The following is a 26,948-nucleotide window of genomic DNA, read 5'->3' on the forward strand; positions in this document are numbered from 1 at the left end:
TCCAGACATGGTCTTGTTGCTGTCTTAACCCGTTCTCTTAACTTACACGCCTCATTTTCTATGCTAGTCCCCAATGTACAAAATAAGGGGTATCATGAAAGGTAGAATCTCGCAAACATCCACGTTTTGTATGAGTAGGATGTTTAGCTTAGGTGGGTAGTTTGGGTTCGCGTGTTTCAGTATTTCGTACGTTATGGCAACTCAAGAGAACGGGCTATATGTCCGAGTAAGCAATTATCAAAGGAGAGCACGAATCGAGTGTGTGGGAGTTTAATACGATGATGACAAAAGTTTCTAGATATCTCCCAGAATACCTATAACGGAGAAGAACGACAACAGTTTATTGACATTGATGGAGTCGGATTCCCTGAGGAATGCATCCAGATACATTTGGTGTAATGGGAATGTTGAGAAACAGTTTCAGGAGGTCTAACTACAGTACCTATATGGCTGGAAGCTGAACGCTGCAGGTCGGACAGTAAGTGGCCAGGTTTCCATCTCATCAAGTACCCATTACTTAAACTTGTGTGGACGATAAGTAACCAGGTTAAGGACGTTTCCCATTTCTTGTTACGATTAAATACGGCGCAGGTCATGAGGATAATTCACATTTAATGACAGGTAATTTGCTCGCCAGCTACCCTTTCAGCGGATGTGGATAATATTATTAATACGATTGTATTCCACAAAGGTACGAGTTTGTGCGACGCAGCACGAGCTAACAGCGCCCGTAGCTCTCACATGCAATACGTCATTCCCAGCAACATCATTATGCTGGGTGCCTACTCACTTATACCTGCTGAAGATCAGATATAACCAACGTTTTTTTTTTTTTTTTTTGAGATATATACAAGAGTTGTTACATTCTTGTGCAGCCACTAGTACACGTAGCGTTTCGGGCAGGTCCCTGGAATACGATCCCCTGCCGCGAAGAATCGTTTTTTCATCCAAGTACACATTTTACTGTTGCGTTAAACAGAGGCTACAGTTAAGGAATTGCGCCCAGTAAATCCTCCCCGGCCAGGATACGAACCCATGACATAGCGCTCGCGGAACGCCAGGCGAGTGTCCTACCACTACACCACGGAGACTGTCTGCTTAGGTGTACTTTCATTACCACATTGTATCACGTTGTACTTTCATTACCACAGGTTTACAAGCGTAACAAGATTATGTAGACATTAAACTGCCTTGAAGATGAAACGACAACTACAAATAAACATTAAAATGTACCGTGTCAGAGAACATAAAATCATTTAAGGTTCTACTGTCAGTGTCCTGACCTTCAAGGGAAGGTGATACAAATATATTGCACATCTCTGGATTTTCAGTTTTTTTTTCTTCGATGTGAGATCTCCTGTGCTTACGTGACGGTCGGTCCTATGGAAGTCCAGCAGTGTTTTCTGGTCTAGGATTCATCAAGCGTTTACGCATCCATTACGAAACCTGTACATCTTTCAACACTTATGGCGGTTCTGTTTACATTTTTTAAACAATTTTGAGCTCCGAATGTACTACGAAGTTGTTTATATCAATGATACCCTTTGATTAACAAGTTTCTAACCTCGTAAACCGTTTAATAAATGTAAACAAAGCCGCAATGATAGTTGAAAAATGCACGGGGGGTTAGTAAGTAGTTAAGTAAATATCTGATGACAAAGTCTTCCTCGTCTAGGTTTGCAAAAGCTACCCGAATATTGACCAGTTTCACATGTGCTGTACATGTTTTGTTTAGTGTTATATACACGGACGGATATACTATTAAACCAATGAAGTCTAAGCTTCAGGGCCCTTCATCCCGGAGGGGCCCCAGAAGCCACTTTTAGTTAGATCTACATCTCAGAATTAATCAAAATCTGAGATATGGTGGTTAAATAAACATAAAAATAAAAATTGTGGTGATCCCTTGTGGAATAATTACCCCCATGGAAGATAACAAGGGTTGGCCAGACCTCATTGCTGCTTGCCAAGCCCTCCCCCCCCCTCCCACCAATGACAGTTCAAGCTTCAAGAACCCACATGTTGTAGGTCCGCCACGGGTTACATAATCTCTGAACTTCACGCTACCTCTGATTCCAAAAACTGGGCACCTTTTAACCTATCACATCGCTGGAATCTTCATTACTCCTATTCTCCTTACCTTATTCTCATCACTGACCATTAAATGATATGTAAAGGCTTGGAATGTCAAAACTACAACTAAAATAACAATGAAAAAAATTTAATTGGAAAAACTTTCTTTTATGAGTTATGCCCTATTAAACCCAAATAAATGATTGGCTTGCATCAGGGGACATATACTCCACAACTTGGGTCACGTTGTTGTTGTTAAAGATTCGCTACCTGGAACATAAAGTTCAAAGTAGCACGGGCTATGGTGAGCCCGTTAGGCCTTGTTGGGTCACGGCTGGAAATCCGAGGAAAACCTCTTCAGAAATTAAAACGTACTTGGTACTTGGCATGGTACTTGTATATAATATAATGAACGCACACCTCGTGGCTCGGCAACATGGCCGGCCTCCAGGAGACGGCCCCTCACCACTCCAAACCTGCAACAATTCATTCGCAACGTTTGTCGGACAACTGTCTACGAGGCACAGCCAACGGCACACCTTTAATGTTGATATCGAACTACGATTCTCCGAGCCAGCGTTGGAACACATCAAACGGCGATTATCAATTGAAATCAATATGGCCGCCATCGGGTTTACATGGGACTATTGACGCAGTAGGAAGGGGATAGGCGAGGGGTAAGGGAGCAGGGGGACAATACATGCCCGCGAGCCCACCTACTCGAGTGAGGGGTCACTAATGCTGAAAAAGCAAACGCAATTATCTGGATAGGAGCTGGGTGTTGCAAAGGAGCATAATAGCGATTGCCTCGGATTCCTAAAAACAGAGCTTATTAGCATTTGCCTGATCCCGAATTAGATTTATCTTATAAAGCCATGGATTTCATCATTCCTCAATTGCATCATTCTACGCAATTCTGACAAGAAATAAGTAACAATGAACACGTCAAATGAAAGGGCTAAGCCAGTATGCAACGTAACACACGCCTTGACGCTATGTCACATATTTCAAGATAATTTTATATACATACATGTTACTAGGAGACGAGTGACTAAATGGAAAACGCAATTTTGAGAGGTGCAGGTTACCGTTCAGTGCCCTTGAGTTTATCTTGAGTTTAACTAGCGACGTCTCCCACTTCCTGTTGAGGTGATAACACCCAGAGTTATCATTGATAATGATATCATCATTATCAGCAAGGTGAAAATAATTATTACTAAGAGTTAAGAGATCTCAGCGTCAAAACTCACCCATGGGTCAGGTTCTCTCAACTAATACGACGTTATGATTCGTTAGGGTAACCAACGTTATAAATGCAACGTGCTATGAAAAGTAGCGGATCACAAAAATCCACGTTTTCTATGCGTCAGTTAGTTAGGCTAGGTGGGTGGCTTGGGTTCGTGCATTACTGGCTATTATGACGTTAGATTCTTGTTCATTATGATAAATTGCTGTTGGATTATTGTCTCGCCGGTAATACGCAGAATGCTACTCCGATAGCAGCATAGTCTTCCTGGCTTCTCTTGCTCAGTAATTGTTGTTGTTAAAGATTCGCTATCTGGAACAAGAAGTTCCAAGTAGCACGGGCTATGGTGAGCCCGAGCTCAATAATTACAGACGCTCAACTGGGAGGAGAGAAGAGTCCTTGGCGTCCTAATCCGACCAGGTCGCTTGTAAGTTCCTACTTACCTGGTTAGTTTGACCAATGTCCGCTAAGCTTATCAAGCCTCACTTCCAGTACCTACCCGCTCGTCGTCAGCGCTTAATTATAAAAATAAAATCAAAATAAAATTCCTAAACATATCCCATTAATTTTATGAGCCTGACCCACATTTGGAGGAAATTTAATTAATTTAAATGCAAAACTATGATTTTTCTTTTTTTGGATGCGGGTGGGTGCCGTTAAATTAAAACTCCTTCAGTACCCTTGCTAAATATATTCAACATTATTTTTTTCCTTCTCCTACGTATATAAATGAGCTTCATGTTAGGGTTAGCAACACAACTTATAATATATGCCTGCGCTGAAGACAACCTTAGGCCCCAAAGTCTAACAATACTACTACAGTATTATTAGTAACTTATATGTAAGTAAATTCATAATACATTTTAACATTTTAATGTTAAAATGCAGATTTTAACTTCAAGAAGGTCTTTTATTTAACAAAACATCGTGTTCAATACGTTTCCCAAGTAAATGTTTAAAAACAGTGAAACTTTAAATAGTCCACATTTAATATATTTCAATACACAGACGATGTATCCTCGCAAGTCACCATGGTAACAGCTGTCACTATAGTCGACAAGGATTACATTAATAATTCCGTAAATTATTCCCTATAAATTCCGTAGTTACATGAAGATCTAGGCCGTTATTAGAATTATATATTAATAAGAGACAAGAGTTGACTAAAATTCGTTGAATCAAATTTAAATTCATTTATGTAAATTTAAAACTAAGATTGCAGATATCACATTTATAAATGACAAATTAAAGTCAACATATTTTTGAATGACAGACCCCTGACGCATGCAATCGTCTAATGAAGAACGTGGATATAATCACTATTCAACACCCTTCTCTACCACGAATATGTACCAAATACGACTATTGCCAGTCAGCCACAAGTCTCTTCTTAATACTGTCGTTGAAACACTAGCCACGACCTCCCGTCATGCGGTGACTTCCAACCCGTACTGTACAAACACCTTAATCAACCTAACCTAATTTGTCGACAAGCGCCACAAGATATATAAGTTTGCCCTGGAGAACCTGCACCCTAATACCCCGGTTTCTCTCATCATTTGTTATTATAAAAGTTAAAGCATATAATGTTAGTACGTTGGCTAGTCTTTGACTGGTCAGGCATGTATTGAAGCTTAGATTGTGATATGCTTCAGGAGAGTTGGTTATTATATTAATTTCGAGATTATAAAAATTACACTTTTAAAATCGAAGCGTTAATGGTTAAACTCTTTCTGGTGTACGCGCACCTAGTGCACTTTCTGGTGTACGTGCACCTAGTGCACTTTCTGGTGTACGTGCACCTGGTGCACTTTCTGGTGTACGCGCACCTAGTGCACTTTCTGGTGTACGCGCACCTAGTGCACTTTCTGGTGTACGCGCACCTAGGGCACTTTCTGGTGTACGCGCACCTAGTGCACTTTCTGGTGTACGCGCACCTAGGGCACTTTCTGGTGTACGTGCACCTAGTGCACTTTCTGGTGTACGCGCACCTAGTGCACTTTCTGATGTACGTGCACCTAGTGCACTTTCTGGTGCACGTGCACCGAGTACACTTCCTGTACATCTTTCTACAATCATGGCGGGTTTGTCTACGCCTATTAAAGTTTAAACAAAAGTAACGTTGGATTGTGGATTTTCGAAGCTCGTAGACTGCTTGATAAATGTAAACAAACCGGCAGTTGATAAGGATAGATGTACAGGTTTCGTAAGCGGTTCCGTAAATGCATAAAGATTCCTGGTCCAGAACGTCAACAAAAAGAAACCAATCAACTGATGGGATGGTATCCTATGAGACCATACAAATATGACAGCATCAGCTGGGACATTTTCAATTCATTTAAGAGTTTAGGGGTCGTTTGATGTGACATTCTTTTATCTCGATTTTTCCTTTGAGAGCGTGAGGTGTTCGTTCCTCTGAGTGAGAGAATGAGAGACAGATCAAAGGCGCGTGTCTCACACCAAATTAGTGAACCGACAGGCTTGTTCGCTGAGACAACGTATATTTGAATTGTGACTTTGACACCGGAACCTTCGCCTTGCATACTAAAGAATGTTAGCACAACGAAACGTAGGGTACAACTATGCCAATCACACTTCCTTAAACAGTATTTAGTGTAATTACACGGATACAAGTCACATCATTCACAAGATGCTTCTCCAGTGGATTTTAAACCTTGCCTAATCGTGGGCACAATAGTTAAGCGTAAAGGTTATTTCAACGTTGAATCAACGATGACAATCTGCTTCAACGTTACTCTTTTAAACTGTGCCTACTGGGCTAACCCAACCCAACTCACACAACCTAATTGTCAACGTATACGGTTTTGACAATCGGAAAACTAGCTTTGTTGAACCGTCTTGTGTACGCTTTGACCAATTGGATACATTAGCTAACGATACTTTACCATGAATAATGTTTTCTGTACCAAAATACAGTACGCTATCAATGTTCACCAACCGTCAACACAATAGATAACATGATAACACGGTCATATCTCGGAGCACCTTCACGACGGCAGCGCGCAGCAGGCCAGCAGAGTGGTCGGTCCCCTTGGAAAACTAAATAATAGAGCCTGGGTGAAAGCGGAGTTGTGTAACCAATTCCCTGGTGTGTGAGCGACAACCGAGTGCTGCAGCCCGCCCTGGATGAGGAATTCATGGCAAGCAGAGCCCAGGTACACAGCGCCTAGGACCACCTGACGCCTCAACCCACAGGGCAACAACGCATACACTGCCATGCTTGAAGGGAACTTAAATGAACCAGGAGTGAGAAGACTGTAGCAGCTCAACCTGTTATCACAATCTGACCAGCGTTAAATCTGAAGTGGTTTTCGCCTAACAACGTTATTGTTTTTATTGTGTGCGTGAGAACCCTGGAAACCTTATTAGTACGAGGTTTGAGTCAATTCTGCGGCGACTTTTACATCACTGAACTATCCTAATTTTATATTTCTGGGCGTAAAAATAACACCCAGATGTTTAAGCCCGAGATGTTTTACGCACTAGATATTTACGCTATTTTTCGGTAGCCTAACTAAAAAAAATTGTTATGTTAAGTGCGCGGCTCTCCAGCTCTGATCACCCAAGTTTTCAAGGAATCTGGAATAGTTCATCACCAAAGTTGATGTCGTTTGACATCAGCATTCATTATGCGGAATCTCTGCAGGGGCACAATGAAGCAAGCGAAAAAGATTGAATGAAGAGAAATTGCAAAATGCCAGCGTTGTTGTGAAGGTGGGTCAAGAGCAGGCCATGTGTAGGATCAAGGTCAAAATGAGTGCAAGAGGCGATGAAGGGTCCACAACTGTACAAGGGAAGGTAAGGTTAACTCAATAAGTCTTATTACAAACCGAATTGTTTTCGGGTGTGGCGGGATATTTTCGCGCAGGCCCAATGCCTTTGGTTGGCTCATTAAGTGTTACACATTTCAGTCATACTTAGGCTGTCTGAGTGTTTGTGGGTGGTGTGCTGAGGTGCGTGGCTGAGAATGTGCCAAGTCCGGCCGTAAGACCAAACACTCACAAAAAAAAGCACTGTGAAACTAACAATGTTGCTGCACCTTTGAACTGCAAAAGAAAATGAGCAAACTAGACTTTATATCACCACAATCTTGGTGTTAATTAGTATCAAGGCTTTATTAATAAGAACATTTTTGTGACAAATTTACGATAAACGAAAAAGTAGAGATTATAAGATTAGAGAAGCTAAGTCAAATCATGACTAAATCGTAAAAAAACAAAAAATAAAAATAATATTCAGCAAGAACCAGAGCCACAAAATAAATTGTAGGTCAATTAACTCAAAATCGAATAGGCAACCTAATAAAATAACTTTCGTATTTTACGCCCTACTTCACTAGTGTGTAATAATGCCTTGAGTTGTCACAGCAACGTGAAATATGCGACGTATTGGTCAAAATTAAAGCATTGTAATATTGACGTTCCCATGGCCTCGATAGGTTAGGTGGGTTGCTTGGGCTTGTACGTTTCTGGTTAGCAAAACAATTGCAATTTTTTTTACCAAGTCGAGAGAATGGACTGCTTAACTGCTGCCTATATTGCTTAATACAACATTCTAGTCACAATGAGATATGCTTTGATCGTAGCTAATCAAGAAATGCATTCATCAGTGAACATCAAACGCTGGGAAATAAATCCAGCAGAGAATTAACCTGTGCTAAAAAAAATGCTTACGTGACAATTAGTTCTATAGGTTATCTTGAGACTATTTTGGGGCTCAGCGTCTCCGCGGCCCGGTCTCCTTTTTGTTACACACCCCCAGGACGCAGCCCGTAGCAGCTGTCTAACTCCCAGGTACCTATTTACTGCTAGGTAACAGTTCTGGGTGAAAGAAACTTTTTGCCCACTTGTCTCCGCCTCCACCAGGGATCGAACCCGGAACCTCAGGACTACAAATCCGAAGCGCTGTCCACTCAGCTGTCAGGCGCCTCAGGAATACTACCGTTATCCTATCCGGTCGCAATCACATAACCAGAGCATGTCCACTGGCAGTGTACATAAGGCATTATGTACATTATGTACATGAGGCGCCGTGATTCCGAAAGTCATTCGCGAGATACAAGTAAACACCGATTTGGTAATAGTCGCAGATAAGCGAAACAAACCGCCAAGCTCCTTTATTGAAACAACCTGCTAACTTTACACAATGACAGATATATAGAATGAAAACAAGTTCAATTCACAATACACTGGACCAACAGGTATACTAATTTCTTATTTGTTTCGAATTAAAGTGTATAGCAACCCGTCCTCGACTCAAGTCCATTACATTCAGCGGTCAACCCCACAGACGCATTCATAAATTTTAACATGCTGTTCATTCAAGACGGGAATTTTCTCAAGTACAAATTAATATTATAATATATTAGCATATTGTGTATATATAGGCATAGGTTAGGTTAGGTCAGGTGTTTAGGTTCTGTTGGCGATTATTTGTATTTGTACCCACCAAACACACACCGAAACTACGACGTTGGTACAACGTTCGAACAAGTTTTAACACCTCCTAACCAGTTATAACAACCAATATAGCAAGTTGTAACAACGTTCTAATACGTCATAAACGCGTTAAGCCAAGATGTAACAACTTTATTACAAGTTGTAACAAGCGGAAAATAGAGACAGTTTCGGTTTGTGTTTCCAGGGTAGTACGTGGGTGAAGCATTTATAGCGTTGCGATTCGAACAAAATTCGTCAGTGAAGCACTTGTTCCGGATATGTTCGAACGTCAGCAGTTGTGAGTCGTGTGTAAACCGCTTTTCATTCATAAACAGGGGGTTTGGCGGGTGCATGGAATCACTTTTGGATCTTTGTTTGGAGGACGGGCTGTGTATAGGACTACATAACAAAGCTTGACTCGTGTTTGCGGGCTACGAGTTCCAACACCCACAGCTCGTTTTAAAGCTTTATCCTATATGTTTTTCCCAGAACATGATCAGCAAATCGTTCTATACCCGTATCCCCCAAACCACTGCTGGGGGCACAAAAACAAGTATATAGAAAAGGAACGGTACCAAATCGTTCCATCCTACCCAGGGGTTTGATCCTAGGTCATCACAGGATTGCAAGGCGAGAGTGTGATGGTGTGTGTTTACTAGTTGTGTTTTTACGGGGGTTGAGCTTTGCTCTTTCGGCCCGCCTCTCAACTGTCAATCAACTGTTTACTAACTACTTTTTTTTTCCACACCACACACACACACACACCCACCCCAGGAAGCAGCCCGTGACAGCTGACTAACTCCCAGGTACCTATTTACTGCTAGGTAACAGGGGCATTCAGGGTGAAAGAAACTTTGCCCATTTGTTTCTGCCTCGTGCGGGAATCGAACCCGCGCCACAGAATTACGAATCCTGCGCGCTATCCACCAGGCTACGAGGCCCCTTGTGTGTGTGTGTGTGTGTGTGTGTGTGTGTGTGTGTGTGTGTGTGTGTGTGTGTGTGTGTGTGTGTGTGTGTGTGTGTGTGTGTGTGTGTGAGGGTCTGGTGATAACCACTACACTTTAGGATGCTTACGAATTGGAGCCATGATCCCGTAACTCGATTAACATTTTAAAGCACAGATAACAAAATATATAACTGTGGAACTGACGAACGATGGTAATTATTTTATTTTATTATGCATAACCAATTAATTTAGATCCAAAAAATTTTATTTATTGGAAAAGCAATCATACTGTCTAATTTGTAAAGTAATATTTTATGTAAAAAGCAACTAATCGATACCTGCATCATTGCTGATCCCTCCAGTCAAAGACATCCAATGACTACAGGCTGTTTGAACATTCAACACATCGTGTTTACCTAAGGAAAACTCATTTACATTGGGAGGAACATTTCTGCCTGAGAGAAGTGTAGCCACAACACTAAAGCCTACACCCGAACACTCATTACCAAGGCAACATCCTCCCGACAGGACAGTAATTTTTGTAACTATATGGACGATCTTACAAATATCGACGTGATGGATATATAGAATTTGATACCATTTATTTTATGTTGTCTGGAAGAAATGAAGCTTAAAAAATGAAACTTATTCCTAGGCCTAGTATAGCACAAATATGTACTATATTAAGCCTAGGATGTTAGGTTAACTTTTATCAGCAACAGTAGAACAAGTATTCCAATTTTTCCCAATTCAATAATACAAGTCTTCTATCTATTGGTCCATCACGTCGATATTTGTACGATCAACCTCATCGTTACTATAAGTACTTTGATTTTAGGAGGACGGCGTCATTATCGTGGTGACTTGGTCGAGCGGAAAGACCATTACCCATCACTGGGGATGTCAATACCAGAGTTCAAGAACAAAAGACGAGCGACGTCAAAAGGAACTTCTCAGTTTGACACCTAAAATAATCCAGAACTGAAAAAACTATATATATTTTTTTGTGCTAAATCGACGTCTAACACATCGTACACATCTTCCCACACTAAAAGAACTTGCCGAGAGATATTAAGCTAAATATATATTATATATATATATATATATATATATATATATATATATATATATATATATTATATATATAAAATATGGAGGGGGGGGGGGTATGGGAATTTAGGCTACTTATTGTACCTCACTGATCTATTACGGCGAGGCAGACAATTATGTATAGGTGAATAATATCCAAACAGAAGGAAACTGGAAAGATGTTTACTTACCCTGCGGGCACAATATCCCACAGTGGCGTGTGATCAACGTTGTATATATATTGTGGTTAAAATATGCTCGAGTAACGCTGAATCAAAAGTCGTCTGTCAAACATGTGCTCTGGGAAGCAGCAGCAAACATGACCACCTATTGATTCCTAGGAACAATAGTGGGGTGTTTTTCGCAATCCAATGTGTCAAATTATTGTTCACTTGTTTTGGATCACATTTTATTTATTTGTTTGTAAAGTCTCAATTACCTTCCCATTTGTTTTCCATAGGCGATCATCGGCACTGCTTCTATTATGAATGAGCAACAACAGGAGACATACAATATCACTCATTATACCTCTGTAATGACCTGTTTGCCAGATGTCATGTGTCGCTGTGCAACCGTGACAAAGCTGTTTACAAAACGCATAATTAGCACATGAATGATGTTCTCACAACACGACGGCTCTAAAAAAAAAAATTTCATTTTTTTACGAATGATGCTTTATGACAATTTGTACTGCAGTATCCATGAAATACATACATTTTATATATATATATATATATATATATATATATATATATATATATATATATATATATATATATATATATATACACATACATATATATTAGACCTGTCTATATAATAATGTAAGCCGCTTATACAGGGACAGTGAAGGGACAGCACTGATTTATTAAAGTGTGAGTGCAAATGTGAAACCAAGAGCAAACATGATACCTAAACCACACACCTGAAACTGAAGAAACGACGACGTTTCGGTCCATCCTGTCGTGCAATGGAAAGAAAATGGAAGAGAAAAGAATATGAGGGATGAAAGCGAGATGAAGGGTGAGAGGAAAGAAAGAGAAAGATGAGGATAAGAAAACGATGAAAGGTAAGAATACGATGAAAGATAAGAATACGATGAAGGATAAAATAGGATGAAAGGTAAAAATATGATAAAAGATAAAATACGATGAAAGGTAAGAATTTGTAATTTATCACCAAGCCAGGGGAGACTATGTAACACGGTAAGAATAAGATGAAAGAAAAATGTAGGAATAACAAGTTACAAATAAGATGAAAGCAAAGAATACGAGAGAAAGGTAAGAATTAGATAAACAAATAATAAAGAAAATCAGGTAAAATAAAGTTTAGAATTAAGGGGCGGAAAATGAAAGACTAATAATATGAAAAAGGGTATAAATAAGAAAAAGTTAGAAAAATGGAATGGTATAAAATAAAGAAAAGAAACCTGCAAGAAGCAAAATGGGGAAGAAAAAATATATTAATGAAAGACGGACAGGAGAGAGAGGCTAGGGGTGGAGGGTAAAGCTAAGCCACTGTGCAAGAGACGAGTATGCCAGGACTAAGGTTCATATTGGGCATGTGTATCAACGCCCAGTCAACAAGACGGCGTCTGTGAAGTATAGAGGCAGGATTGATATTTCAGAAGAAACCCAATCTACAGGATGATTAGTCCCTAACATGACAGAATACATATACACCGAGAATACTTGAGTGCACAGTATTCAAGTTTGTCACACTGGTGCCGATGATTGTCAGTGACATATGATACAGTAACCTTTCTTTCTTTTAACTCTCCTATATATATATAAGCCAACAAAACTTTATTTAACGTTTTTAACTTTTAATCAATGCTGATGGTTTATACAGAAAATTATCCAGCCATTACTTAGAAGTTGAGCAATTCAATTCGTACCAAAAAGTTAGGAAACATGTTCAGAAATGATGGTCTGCTTGTCATTTGTTTTACTTAACCCATATACTTATCAATAAATTAACACATGAATTGCATTATTAATGTAAATTACAAAATCCTACATTATCTCAGTAGGCATCAGGAACGGTTCAATGATTTTGGGAAACACTGCTTACCAAGACATAGAAAACTGTTGGTTTATTTCATATTGTTTATATACAGTTAATATGTTCTTTACATCATTAGTGTGGACTAAATGAGAAAATACCTAATCATTTCTTAAAAATAATACTAGAATTAATTTGAGCTTCAGTAGTCTAGGGCTTGTGGATATGCCGAATACATGGGGTGCTGCATTAGTACAGTATTTGGATGTTATGCTATTTGGATACAGGCTCATGGGGTGTTGTGCTATTTGGATACAGGCTCATGGGGTGTTGTGCTATTTGGATACAGGCTCATGGGGTGTTGTGCTATTTGGATACAGGCGCATGGGGGGTGTTATGCTATTTAGATACAGGGCCAAGGAGTGCTCTGATGTTTGGACACAGACCTACGGAAAAATGCGCTCTGCATTCATAGCATGAGAAATGCAGTGTACTGTACTGTACCCATAAGTGTAGACACTACAGGTACGTCTTAAAAAACATACCTTTAGCTGAATTATACGAACAGTGCAGTGATAATTTTCTTCACCCAGTAGACAAATACAGTAGAGCAGCATCCCAGTAACCTGTATGTATTTATCGATAAGGTCTGCTGAACAATAACATCCAAAACCCGTTAAAATTAAACCCATTTATTATCAATGTTCCACTTAAGTATCACAAGTTGTAAATTTCTGACTTGTTCTTACCAAGTACTCATATTTTCCTGGATGAGTTAGATAAAAATTAGGTTTAAGGTTTGGTAAGGTTATATGGGTTGTTTCATGGAACCTACTTACCAGACCAGCATCATATGACAAAGATTACTGGGAAGATGCGACATCACAATCGTAGGTCTCGTCCTATAACTACACTTGGGTAATAAATAATTTTGCTCATGTAATATTCAGAAAATGGAGATTTAACTGGCTGTGCTAAGTTAGGTATTGGGTGACTCATAGCGATGTTGCTATGTTCACCTGATAAAGCAATGATAATTTACATGTTTTAAATTTCCCATTTAATGTTTTAAATGGGAAAAATGTATCATAGACATAAAGAAATGTCTATGATACATAAAGAACAGCGATACATCTTTCCTGACAGCTGTTGGGAGTCTTGAATTCCATACACATGTATGTGGCAGTAAAATAACATTGATTTCATTCGCAGGCATATGCAGCAGTTAAATTTATTGAGTAAAACACACGGCCCAGATTTTCCGAACAAGTCACTCTGCTTGTATGGACAATTCACCCAACTCAACTTCCCAGTCATGCTTGGCTAGGATAATCTAATCTATACCATCAACATTATTAAAAGTTTGTAAACCTGGAAAGGCGTATCTAAGCACGTAGACGATGAGTCACAATAACGTGGCTGAAGAAATGAAGACTACCCCGTCGTCGTCTCCTCATCTTCCCGTGTGTGGTTTAGTATTCATATGTAAGCATAGATGACTTATATTTGTATTAAAACTGTTTTTTTTTATTAAAAATTTTACCGATCATTAAAATCAGCGTGACAAATTAAAAGGTGTATGCAGAATTCTTGAAAAAAAAGAGATTATACATGTTATTTAGCATGTACATAATGAAAAATAATAAAAAAATTAAACTAAAAGAACGGCATAGATTGTACAGTACTCTTGGGTAATTTTGGAAAATCTATGTACTGTATGTTTGTGTATTTTTATCTATTTTTGAGGCTGAGGGTCCCTACAAACACAACCAGAGGTGGTACCCTTTACATATATTTTTTGTTTTATACTGTACTATATATACTATTTATTTCTGGAGGTTGATCCCAAGAAGGGATAACAAAAAATGGACAATAATGTCAGTGCAAGGAGTCTACATAGTACACTATCCTGAATACAGCCTTGTCTAGTTTTCTGAAAGCTGTTCTGCATATACTGGTAATGGTATTATCTTTATTCTGTATGTACTTCAAGAATATGTTTTTGTGTTGTCTATTCAAATGAAACATTAAATCTACACAGAAATTACAAGAAACTAAAACTTTCAAACAGAACAAGAAATGCAAAAAAATGGATCAAAAAGTCTTCAAAGAGATACAGTACAGATCTTTTTGCCAGTGCTAGGCATAAATTAGAGGCCTGATGGCTGAGTGAACAGCGACTGGGATTCATAGTCCTAAAATTCTGGGTTCGATCCCCGACGGATGCGGAAACAAATGGACAGTTTTTTCACCCTGATGCCCTGTTCACCTAGCAGTAAAGTAGGTACCTGGGAATTAGATAGCTGCTAGGGGGCTGCTTCCTGGGAATGTGTAACAAAGGAGGCCTGGTCGAGGACCGGGCCGAGGGGACGCTAAGCCCCGAAATCATCTCAGGATAACATCAAGATGGGAGGTGGCTTCTCTTAACTGTGAACTGACTTTATGGTCTATCTCATTAGATCACTGTGCATTACTAGGATTAAATTCAAGCAGCCATTTCTTAAACTCTGCAAATGCCTTAATACACCTGGTGTATTCTAGTCATACTGTCCAGATTCTTCTCATTAGATTAAATGTCAACTGCAACAGTGATATTTATGATGCCACTCCCACTTTCAGGTCATCGACATAGTTCAGGAATAGGACAGGATGGTATTTTTATCCTTGTAATATGCTCAATGTCTGTTTAAATCATTCTGAATTTCTCCACCCTCTTCCACTTGCTCTCTAGATACACTGAGCCAGTTCAGCACTTCCCAGCTACTCCTGCCTGCACCTCTAGTTAGTGCAGCCATCCTTTATGCAGAACTATAACAAAGGTCTTTAGTAAATACACAAATCCCTGTCTGTCCTGTTTGATTGCTATCATCTTGATAATCTGCAATAGATTTGTCAGCCATGATTTTCCTTAACTAAATCTGTGACAATTCCTGATTATAAGCAAGTTCATAGCCTTCACATTATATTTTCCAGCACCCAATAGAATATGCACATAACAGCCCATCCTCCTAAAAATAAAAGTACTTAATAACTATTTGGTCGAAAGTACCAATACTGTATGTAATGATGGACCATGAGAAAGTTCATATTTGTATTATTGAATTTGGTCAAACTAGAAACTTTTTTAACCACAACATAAAAAATAGACCCAATCTCTCCTGGCATTCCTAGGCCTAATACATGCTCTCTTGGCCTAATATAGTACATATATGTGCTATATTAGGCCTAGGAATATTTATGTTTGATTGTATGCATGTTACAATACAAAAAGTAATGTACTGCATTAGTGGTCCATCACTACATAATGGTATTGTACTTTCAACCAAATAGTCAATATATATATTATCATTTTAGGAGCATGGGTTGGCATATCAGTATCAACACTTGCCTGTAATCAAGTCCCTCCAACTTATTTCCTCATAGAGTGGAATCTCATTAGCCTTCTTCCAGTTGTCTGGAAACTCGCTACTCGTGAGGTCTTTAGTATCATTGCCAGTGCCTGTGTGACCTTCATCAAGTATTCATGGTAATAGATTATCTGGTCCTTTGGCATTAAATTTGTCCATTAGATGTTAACCTTCTACACCATCACTTCACTGTTTTCCATCTCAATCTATGTTGGTTTTTTCATCTTTTGTCACTTCAGGTTTAATTACAGACATAGATTTTATGAATGGCCTTAAAATCTCCATTTTAGCTACATGTCCTCCTAAAGAAATTATGTAGCTCACACACAATTAACAGTGTTTATAGTACATTATTTCAGTTGTTATTTGAGGAAAATTGCCACAATAATGGCTTAAAAGATGAACTGCATTGTTGGTTCACTTGTACCTATGCATAATTAACTTTTACTACCTCCTTTAGTAATATACCTCTTTGCTCTTTAAAAAGCATCAAATCAGACAAGCAGGACAATTCCATCATTCAAGGTAAATAATAAGTTTCTTATATTATTTGTACCAAAAATTCTAGTTTTATATGTTGAGTTTTGGTGATCCAGGAATGCATCTATCATTTACAGCTTTGTACATACGTGAAATCTGATTCTGAATCATGAACAGCCAACTTCTGAATGCCAACTTGTAATCCAGTTCATAAACTGAGGACTGCCTGCATCTCTCTCAAACCTTCACTGAGCTTCACACAAACTAGTCTACCTGTGGAGCCAGCCACCGAGGTGCTGACGATTCCTGGGTCAACCCCATGAAAATACAGCCATCTTCTGGAAATCACTGGAACTGCACAGTAACGTGACAGCCTCACTTCATGCAGATCAGCATTCAATCCCTGATGATCCAAGTGGTTGGGCACATTCCTTTCCACTGTCCTATTTTAAATCCTCATATATTTTCCAATTGGTATATTGTATAGCCATAATGGTTTAGTGCTTTCTCATAATTATTTATACCTCCAAAGGGTACCTGATCAACCAGGCTGTGATTCATACTCATATTGTAAGCAGCCACACCCAATAGTCTGATTGACCAGACCACCAATCAGGGGATGTTCATCCTTGGAACCAAAAAAAAGGTAAGGTAATCCTCCCTCTCTTTTGTTTGGTCACTTGATTGTTCATTGACTTTTAAACCCTAAGTGTTGCTGCATTGGTTGGTCTTTAGTCTTTTATGTTATTAGCTTAAGTCCTAACATCAGCATTAGTTTTGATCTTGTCCTCTACTGTCTCTGCTACTCATTTTACATCTATGCATGCTTAGTTGCCATTACCATATTCCTGTCTAGGATTTTTGTTTGTTGAATGATTGTATACAACTGTCAACTCCATCTTTCTATTTCCCACTGGGGGAGATGGAATGGAACTGGGGTTGTGAAGGGGAGATCAAAGGTTAGCGCCAGGGTGGAGGGGTTAGGGGAAACGGTAGAGGTGATCATTCATTAAATGTGCCAAGAGTGTGCATCAGATCAGGGAAAAGAAGTTGATATGGGGAAAGCAAGTCAGATTCACCCAGGATTTTATCTTTAGATGTTGGTATAGGAACAGTGAGAGCAAAATTTCATATCCTACAAATTAAGACAATCTACAGTATTAGGATATACAGTAAGTGAATGTGAGAAACAATCTAATTCTGGCAGTAAGATGCAGGTTTCTGCTCCATTAAAAACCCATTAGTCAATCGTGTATGGCTAATACATGGCATAGCCAAAGACTTTCCCACTTCTTTTTTTCAGTGATAGGAGGCAGACCACATTTGATATTACAGTACTGTACATAATTTGTTACACATAGTAGCTAACCCTCTATCCAACAGTTGTAAAGCACACTATGAATGACAAGGCAGAAATCTAAGTGGAATTAGCTTCTGGAAGATGGGAGTAGCACAAATGGCTTTAAATGGCTGTCGACCAGCAGTCAAAAAGGCACCGGCTTCCTGTCCTAGTCGAGGTCACTAGGGTTAGTGGCCATCGGGTAAATCGGGTAAAAATGTAGTATCTGCTAGGTCATGGGAAGCAACATAAATATAATAATTTTTGTTGGGGACAGATTGCCTGTGTATATATATATGCTAGGCTTGTATCAAGATCCTCCAAGGTTCAACTACTGACCCTCCCCAGGAAGCAACCCCACAACAGGTGCCTAACTTCTGGGTATCTATTTACTATTAGGAGAACATAGGCATTAGGTGAAACATGCTTAACCATATCTGTGTTGCCTGGAAATCAATCCAAGGATACCTGATTGTAAGTCAAGAATAAAGCCAACTATGGAAACCTAGCACAACTTGACTCTCTCATACCTGTCAAAGATGAGATACAACCAAAGTTCAATTTGGGGTACAACCAGAGTTAAATTTCCATCACTACAGTATGAGAAGGATTGAAAGACTACAGGGCCATAAGAGCATATGAAGAGCCAAATACAATACCAAATGATTGTTTATCTCATGAAATGTAACCATCTCAGAGCATATAAAATTGCATACAAAAACTGCAGAAAAAAGATGGCACATTAAAGAGTGTATAAGTAAAAATAATGAAGAAGAAAACTGGATCAGCACTTTCTACCGGTCTCTAAGTAGAATACTGTAGTTGGGTGTGGATGCTTGATGGAAGTGTTCAATGAAGAGGCAAGAGGCATTCTGCCATTGGGGAGGATGACCAGAAAGGAGAGGGGGTGATAGCAAGCCTAACACCTACAAGTTACGGTACATTCTAGTGAAAGTATAGTGTTCTGGCATTCATTGTATGTGATAGCCTATTTATGATAATATAATAGCAGTGTGTAGGATAAGTGCTCAAGCTCATGGTATCTTGTCTTAATTTATCCATTTAATGTATTCAATTGTGTAATTACCAACATGTAGTTACTGGATGAGAGCTACGCTCATGGTGTTTCGTCTTTCCAGTTCTCTGTCGTATAATGCTTTGAAACTACTGACAGAATTGGCCTCCACCATCTTCTCACCTAACTCGTTCCATTTGTCTACCACTCTGTTTTGTGTATTCACCTAGTTGTGCTTGGGGAGGAAGGGGGGGGGGGTTGCGCTCTGGCTTTTTCAACCCGCCTCCCAACTGTCAATCAATCAACTTTTTTTTTTTTTTTAACACACACACCCAGGAAGCAGCCCATAACAACTGTCTTAACTCCCAGGTACCTATTTACTGCTAGGTGAACAGATGCATTAGGGTGAAAGAAACTCTGCCCATTTGTTTCCGCCATCGCCGGGGTTCAATTCCCGGTCCCTAGGATTATGAATACTGAGAGCTGTCCACTCAGCCACCGGCCCCCCCCCATTTGTATGTGTGTGTGTGTGTGTGTGTGTGTGTGTGTGTGTGTGTATCTACCTAGTTGTATTCACCTAGTTGTGCTTGCGGGGGTTGAGCTTTGCTCTTTCGGCCTACCTCTCAACTATCAATCAACTCTAACTACTAAGTAACTAATTTTTTTTTTTTTTTTCACACACACACACACACACAGGAAGCAGCTCCATACCAGCTGTCTAACTCCCAGGTACCTATTTACTGCTAGGTAACAAGGGTATTCAGGTTTAAATAAACTTTGCCCATTTGTTTCTCCCTGGTCTGGGAATCGAACCCAGGCCACAGAATTACGAATCCTGCGCGCTGTCTGTTCAGCTACGTGTGTGTGTGCGTGCACATCCTCACATTCATTGGGTAAAAAGATCAAAGATGACCACTTTGGAAAATAGTATAAAACATTACAAAAAATAAATAACATTTTTGAAGACGATACAAGGTCATAATACAGTACAGTATTAATTTACACAGCCTTTACAATTAAAATAATAATGCACCCATACAATATTTGTACATATTTTTAATACCCAATAAGACTGGCAACTAAAGAATCACAGTACCGACCATATATTTCTTCTTTTAAAATCAAAACTCTATTTACTGTATAGTGTTTGTGTTGTGATATTAATATATTCTAGATTGTGTAATTCTCCCTTCACTAACTAGAAACATATTTGCAATGATGCAACATTATGGTACTGTATTAATGTGTGAGAAACCAATCTCATCTCAATAAATAATACCTAATTTATGAATAAATATTTATGAATTTCTACAACTTTTCTTCAGCCTAACTTACTTACCTTATCGTCCGCTAGCTTATATTTCTAAACACAAAAAAACACAGCACGATTGGTAATGAGCATAACACGATTACTACTGACACTGAAATGTAGAACTGCTACTGATAGCTCTTTCCGGCTTAGTAGAGTATAGCTAACAATACCCTTTTGCATGCTTTACTTCTTCACCATTGCATGCTAGATGCACAATAATAAGGCTTATAAACCAATCCACAGTGTAATTGACTGGAGATAGCATGCACTTCAACATTCAGTCAGTTGTCCTAAGCACCCTTCAGTGCTTAAAAAAATAAAAGTACTGTATAATATATATATTTTAGGCATTTAGTATAAAGTTCTATGATATCACTCCATGCTTTTATACAACTTGCGGTTTCATTTTGTAATATACAACAGATACTAAGGGTTAAAGTAAAGCACTAAATACACACTGTTGACCCAGTCCAAAAATAAATGATGTACTTAAGTACAAAATTCTCCACAACCATGTATGTACATATGAAAAACACAAACAAAGCATCCAGAAACTACCAACATGTAAAAATCTTTCCAAGCCTGCAAAACTCCATATAGCCTAGGCTAGGGGGCAGTAAAAAAAAAATACTTCAAAAAGGTAAAGTGCAATAATATATCCAAATCCCACTTTGTTCCATTACACACCTTTTGAAAAGCTGCTACAAGATGCAGCCAAAGGCCTACTTTGATCAGTAGAGCAAATCCATACAATTAATTCTTAATGTTTGCATACTGCAGCACCATCACCCCATGAGTGAAGATTGGGAGCTTGAGCCAAGCCAACAACAGGGTAACAACTTACAAAACACTGGAGAGAGATCTGTGGGACAGTCTGACTGGGGATTCATGTGGGACATGAGTGGGACACGTCGAGGGCAGGAAGGGCAGGAAGCCTCAGTACTTACGTAGCCTACAAGAGAATAAGAGTTGTTTAGAAGGGTTAACAAGCTGCAGAAATGAAGTATGTCTATGACATTTGATGTTTACTGTACTTACCATTGTTATTACTTGCATGCTTGTAGCAATATATATTTGTAATACAAGTGTCAGGTCCTAATATGGCTGTATCAGGACACCTGTGGTAAGTCTGAGTGGGAATAATTAATATTAAAGCTAGTTTCTTGTAGAGTTAAATGTTGTAAAAATATTTAATGAAGAAGACTTTAAAATACTTTATATTTTGTAAATAAATGAAATAAAATAAAACAACCAGAGCTGTCTAATCTTTCTGGATGTTCTATTAACAATATACAGTAGCACATAAAGAGTCCAGATTTGATCCTAGTATTAACTAGGGTTTCTTGAAAGTAGTTCATCAATAAATTAACAAACATGTCCTCTTTTGTTATGTTATGGTTTAGAGTTGTGATAATAATCCTCTGAGAATGACACCATCGTAATTTTTAAAAAAATATTACAGTACTGTATACAGTATTAAAATATAATAAATAAAACAAAAAGTTGTACCTGTATAAGTAAGCAAAAAGCTACAGTACCTGTACCTTTATTACTGTATGTAACCTGCCCGTTTTTTAATGATAGTTTTTCTATTTATGAATAAGAGCTAGATATGTAAAAAGTAATTGGCTGTATCTGATACAGTATATGGTATGAGACACCTCTCAATCCAATAATTAAGCTAAGCCGAAGATCCACGAGCAACTATGTTGCTCGTGGATCTATGTTGCTCGTGTTGTATGTTGTTAGTCAACCTGTTCTACAGAAGGGTAACTGTTCTGTACCTTCTATTATCATAACTTATACCATCTTCAAACTACTGTATTTCAGTATCTTAAATTAATACTGTGATCTCAATGAACACCAAGAGCACTGTAATCTTGATTAATAGTATGTTTTATCTTTCATGTATGGTACACCTCACTCTATAATTAAAGTGAATCTTTTGCTGTAACTGAATATTTCCAAAGCTTTGACAGAATTTGCCACAAACGATATATCATGCTATTGTAATTTCCTAGTGTACTCTGTACTTATTTCTAAGTTTCTCATAAAATTTACTGCTTCTGTTGTAGATATTGTAGCTCATTCTCAAACTGTGGACCTTCACAAGATCTGTTCTCTCACTTACTCTTTGATATCCAATTTTTCATAAACCATTTGCGGCGTTATAATATGTTAATATTTAATATATCCTGTACATTTTTTTTTTTACTTCCCAAGTTTATGCATTGATAATAGGCACTGAAACCTTTCAAGACCTAGTCTAAAAGAATTTTAAATGAATCACACCCATACACATTAACTGCCAAATATTTTAAATTGAAGTTCAGTATCTTGAGGTTATCTTGAGTTGATTTCGGGGCTTTTTAGTGTCCCCGCGGCCCGGTCCTCGACCATGCCTCCACCCCCAGGAAGCAGCCCGTGACAGCTGACTAACTCCCAGGTACCTATTTACTGCTAGGTAACAGGGGCATCAGGATGAAAGAAACTCTGCCCATCGTTTCTCGCCGGTGCCCGGGATCGAACCCAGGACCACAGGATCACGTGTACAGCGTGCTGTCCGCTTGGATGGCCGGCCCCAGCAGTATCTTGCAAGGCACATTTGCCAAAATTTCACATGATATAACTAATGTCTCTTAGAATATTTATGTATTTAATTTGAATTTGCCTAAATGGCTTCAGAGATTTTCTTATGTCATCCTTGCCAAATTAAATAAACTTTAATACCAATTAACCAGATACAGATTCCCTCATTCCTCATTTCCTCAAAATTTACAGAACCCACCTCGAATATATACATCTGTTCCTCTATATTACATCAATTCTTTTTATATTTAAAGTGGCAGGGTACTACAATTCTGTATAAGTAAGACATGAATAATTTCATGCCGTACTGGTTCTTATGCTCCTCATGCCACTTAACTTGTCTTGATCTGGTTTGGTAGAGTGTCGTGGTCACATCTCAACTGTACTATTCAGGTTTTTACCCTTTTCAGTATTGTTACTTCAATAAAGTTACAATGTCTATAAAAATGGACATTAAGCACAAAAAGACTGAAAAAATAACTTTTGGTGTAAAATTGTATATGTTAAGGTGGTTTGAGCAGTCACAGCTTCTGTTTAGTGTACAGTCCTGCACAGTAATGTACCATATTTTTATTTCACAAATTAATTGCATATTAAAATTTGACAATACATTAATAATGATCTTTGCTGTAGCCACCACCTAATTATGAGCTGACAATAGTGTAATTTTCAACGGTAATTTCATAATGCCTCAGGGCCATTTTGTTTTCAGTAAGAAAGTTGTGTATCAGTAATGTGATGCAGGTCAATAAGAAAATACAGCTGACTTGACTGATTTTCACTTTAAATAACTTTTGTCTATTCCATATTTCAAAGGATACCTGTAAAGTGCTGAACCATTATTACAATTGACAACAGACCTTGGATATTTATCTTTACATTTCTTTAAGACTTATTATTTGCACAGAAAGGCCAAGACTTAAAGACCAGCAAATTAGGACCAATAATATGTGTAGAAATGATCTCACTGAGATACAGTGCTGTTGTAAGTACCCTATATTGAAGGATAATTATTGACAGCTTCAGATGATTAAGCAAGTAATAAATTTTAGTTTTATAAAAGAAAGTAAAACCTAAAAAACTTGCCTACCTTATGGTTACCTTGTGATGGTTTCGGGGCTTAGCGTCCCGGTGGCCCGGTCATCGCTGAGGCCGCCTCGTTGCTGGACCGGTCAACCAGGCTGTTGGAAGCAGCTGCTCGCAGCCTGGTTGATCAGGTATCCTTTGGAGGTGTTTATCGAGTTCTCTCTTGAACACTGCGAGGGGTCAGTCAGTTACAGTATATCCCTTATGTGTAGTGGAACCGTGCTGAACAGTCTAGGGCCTCTGATGTTGATAGAGTTCTCTCTCATGAGTACCTATTGCACCTCTGCTCTTCAACAGGGGTAAGCTGCACATCCTGCCATGTCTTCTGGTCTCATGTGGTGTTATTTCTGTGTGCAGGTTTGTGACCAGCCCCCTCTATTATCTTCATTATTTTCCCACATGTAAATTATTACGTATCTCTCACCTGCGCTTAAGAGAATACAGATTTAGGCATTTTAGTCGGTCCCAATAGTTTAGATGTTTTACTGAATGGATTTTAGCGGTAAAGGATCTCTGCATGCTCTCCAGTCAGCAATTTCTCCAGCTTTGAAAGGGGCTATCATTGTGCAACAGTATTCCACTCTAGAGAGCACTTCCATCTTGAACCATTATTATCATTATCATTATTATAATTATCAGAGTTTCATTTGCTCATTGGTACAGTATTGCATTTTTCTTGCAGTTGTGAGGCTATTTTATTGTGTTCTTTAAAGGTAAGGTCTTCTGACATGAGTACTGTGCACCCAAATTTTGTACATTGCTTTTTCATTCTATGGTATGATTTCTTAGCCTAGTTTAAAAAAAATGCCTAGTTATACATTTTTTAAATGATGGCAAGATTTTGTTTATGATGTACTGTATAACAAGTTTACATTTTGTTATAAATATACAGTATTTCCTTTATGATCTTAGGATCTTTAATGTAGTCACAATTACCCATGGCAACTTATTTCACTGTGCAACAAGACCTGAGATTTCAGCAGTCATGCACTATACAGTAGTCTGAAAATAACAACAATTATTTTGCTAATTCCTATTGACGAATACTTATACCATTGATTTAATAATTCTATTTACTTTTGTTTTATATGACCTGCCAGCCTTTTTCGGTTTCTTATGGATAGATACATTGAGGTACTGTACTTGTGTTTTTCTTTGCATTGTCAATTGATCACCTGTTGGTCACCTAAATGTGGGTAGTTTTCATATGATCCTGTTTTGTATATTTAAATATTTCCTTATTATTGTCTTAATTTATAACCATTTAATTCATATTTTGACATGTTTATACTGTATTTTTAAATATTTGAATCAATTTGAAAATACAGTATTTGAACTTGGATATCTAGCAATTTTTGTATTATTATTTTTATCTGTTTCTTTGCTGTGACGATGAAAATATTTTTGAAATGAATTGAAGATTATATTAAATAAATGTATGCCAGTAAGAGATGTTTGCCATTCCTCTGGTCATCCTTTTCATTGTATGTATATTTCGGACTCAATCCGGATAGGCCTGAAACCCAAATATCCTGAAATTTGCCCTTTTTGGGCTATTTATTATCAAATTTACTAGATTAATCTATTGGAACTGATACAATAAATAATTGTGCATATTTAGACACTATGTAAATGATGGTTTTGTGTGCCTATAAATAATAATTATGTCCAAAAAATACAAATTATTTGTCTACTTACAGTTTTGCAGCAAAGGTTGGTCTTGGTGACACAAAGGCAGCAATATGTACTTATAATATTATGTCATGCCAACTGTTAAATTTGTGCAGGCACCCTGAACTGGCCTTGAAATCCTCAATGTCTATCTATGGCTAATCCAGTCTCTCAGCTTGAGACTAGCTGTTCACCCAATGCTACAATGCTGCATAAATCATTGATAAACAGCAACATCTAAATCCTCATGCTAAGAAGGCTTCTGTTTTACTGTCACTCTTTCATCTACAGCTCTTTATTTTATTGACAAAGTATGTTATTTGCTTTGCTTTTTTTAATGTAAGAAACAGCACTACTACTCTGCCAGATGCTTTCCTCCCACATTTCTCTATTAACTCTGCCTTATTATCCATGGTGAGGAAGTTTTTCTGGCCTTTGTCTGATATACCCATACCAATTTTGTTTCAAAATGGTTTCATCTCGCAAATTATAACATATCAGAAGTTAGGCCAGTGAAACTGCTTGAATAACGAGAGGTCAGACCACACACAAAAGTAAAACCCACTGTCAGCACGTGCCCTAACAGTAGGTCTGGATGCCTCAGAAGGTACTGAAGGTACTTACCATTTCTGAGGTACTGTACCTCAGAAAAAAATGTCACAAGCAAACTTGTTTGTGTAATTTATAGTGCAGTACAAATTTAGAAAAACATGTACAGTGTAATACTGTACTGTAAATAAATGCACTATTTTGAATAATATTTACAAATACAAAAGCAACATCAATAAACACAATTATTGGAAATAACTTGACATGATGAACTTGGATTTCAGTGTGTCCTCATCCAGAATCGATTTTGCTAAAAATTAGAATTTTTGAGAAAAATCCAGTAATACTGTATACTGATTTGGTCTGTTGTTTAGAGGGATCCACAATATCTGCATTTGGGAGGGTGCACTGTATATATATATTGCTGGAAGCATTCTTTCACATAAACATGTGTTGCTAAACATGATTGAAAGGGTCAGGTCACTTATTCTAGCAGGAATCATCTCTACACTATATTTCTTATGCTCTTTACACCAATTTACAAGGAGAGTTCTCAAATGCAGTATAACTATATTTATTTAAATATACAGTACAGTACTATTAGGCAATACTGCAAGAATAATAGACCTGGTTTATGATGTTCAGTCCCATGGTGTCTGGAGACTACTGTACTGTATTTGTGA

The 26,948-nt window shown here is 38.2% G+C and overlaps 1 long non-coding RNA gene across 1 annotated transcript in view; it reads left to right on the plus strand.

Moving 5' to 3' along the window:
• The first annotated feature begins 7,006 nt into the window (after positions 1-7,006).
• Positions 7,007-26,948, plus strand: part of LOC138368196 (uncharacterized) — a 177,160-nt gene continuing 157,218 nt past the window's right edge. Inside the window, exon 1 of the long non-coding RNA XR_011229524.1 lies at positions 7,007-7,138. This is a non-coding gene — a long non-coding RNA (uncharacterized lncRNA). The remainder of the gene's footprint in view (positions 7,139-26,948) is intronic.

This window comes from Procambarus clarkii, chromosome 24, assembly GCF_040958095.1.
Source record: "Procambarus clarkii isolate CNS0578487 chromosome 24, FALCON_Pclarkii_2.0, whole genome shotgun sequence".
Classification (NCBI taxonomy): domain Eukaryota; kingdom Metazoa; phylum Arthropoda; class Malacostraca; order Decapoda; family Cambaridae; genus Procambarus; species Procambarus clarkii.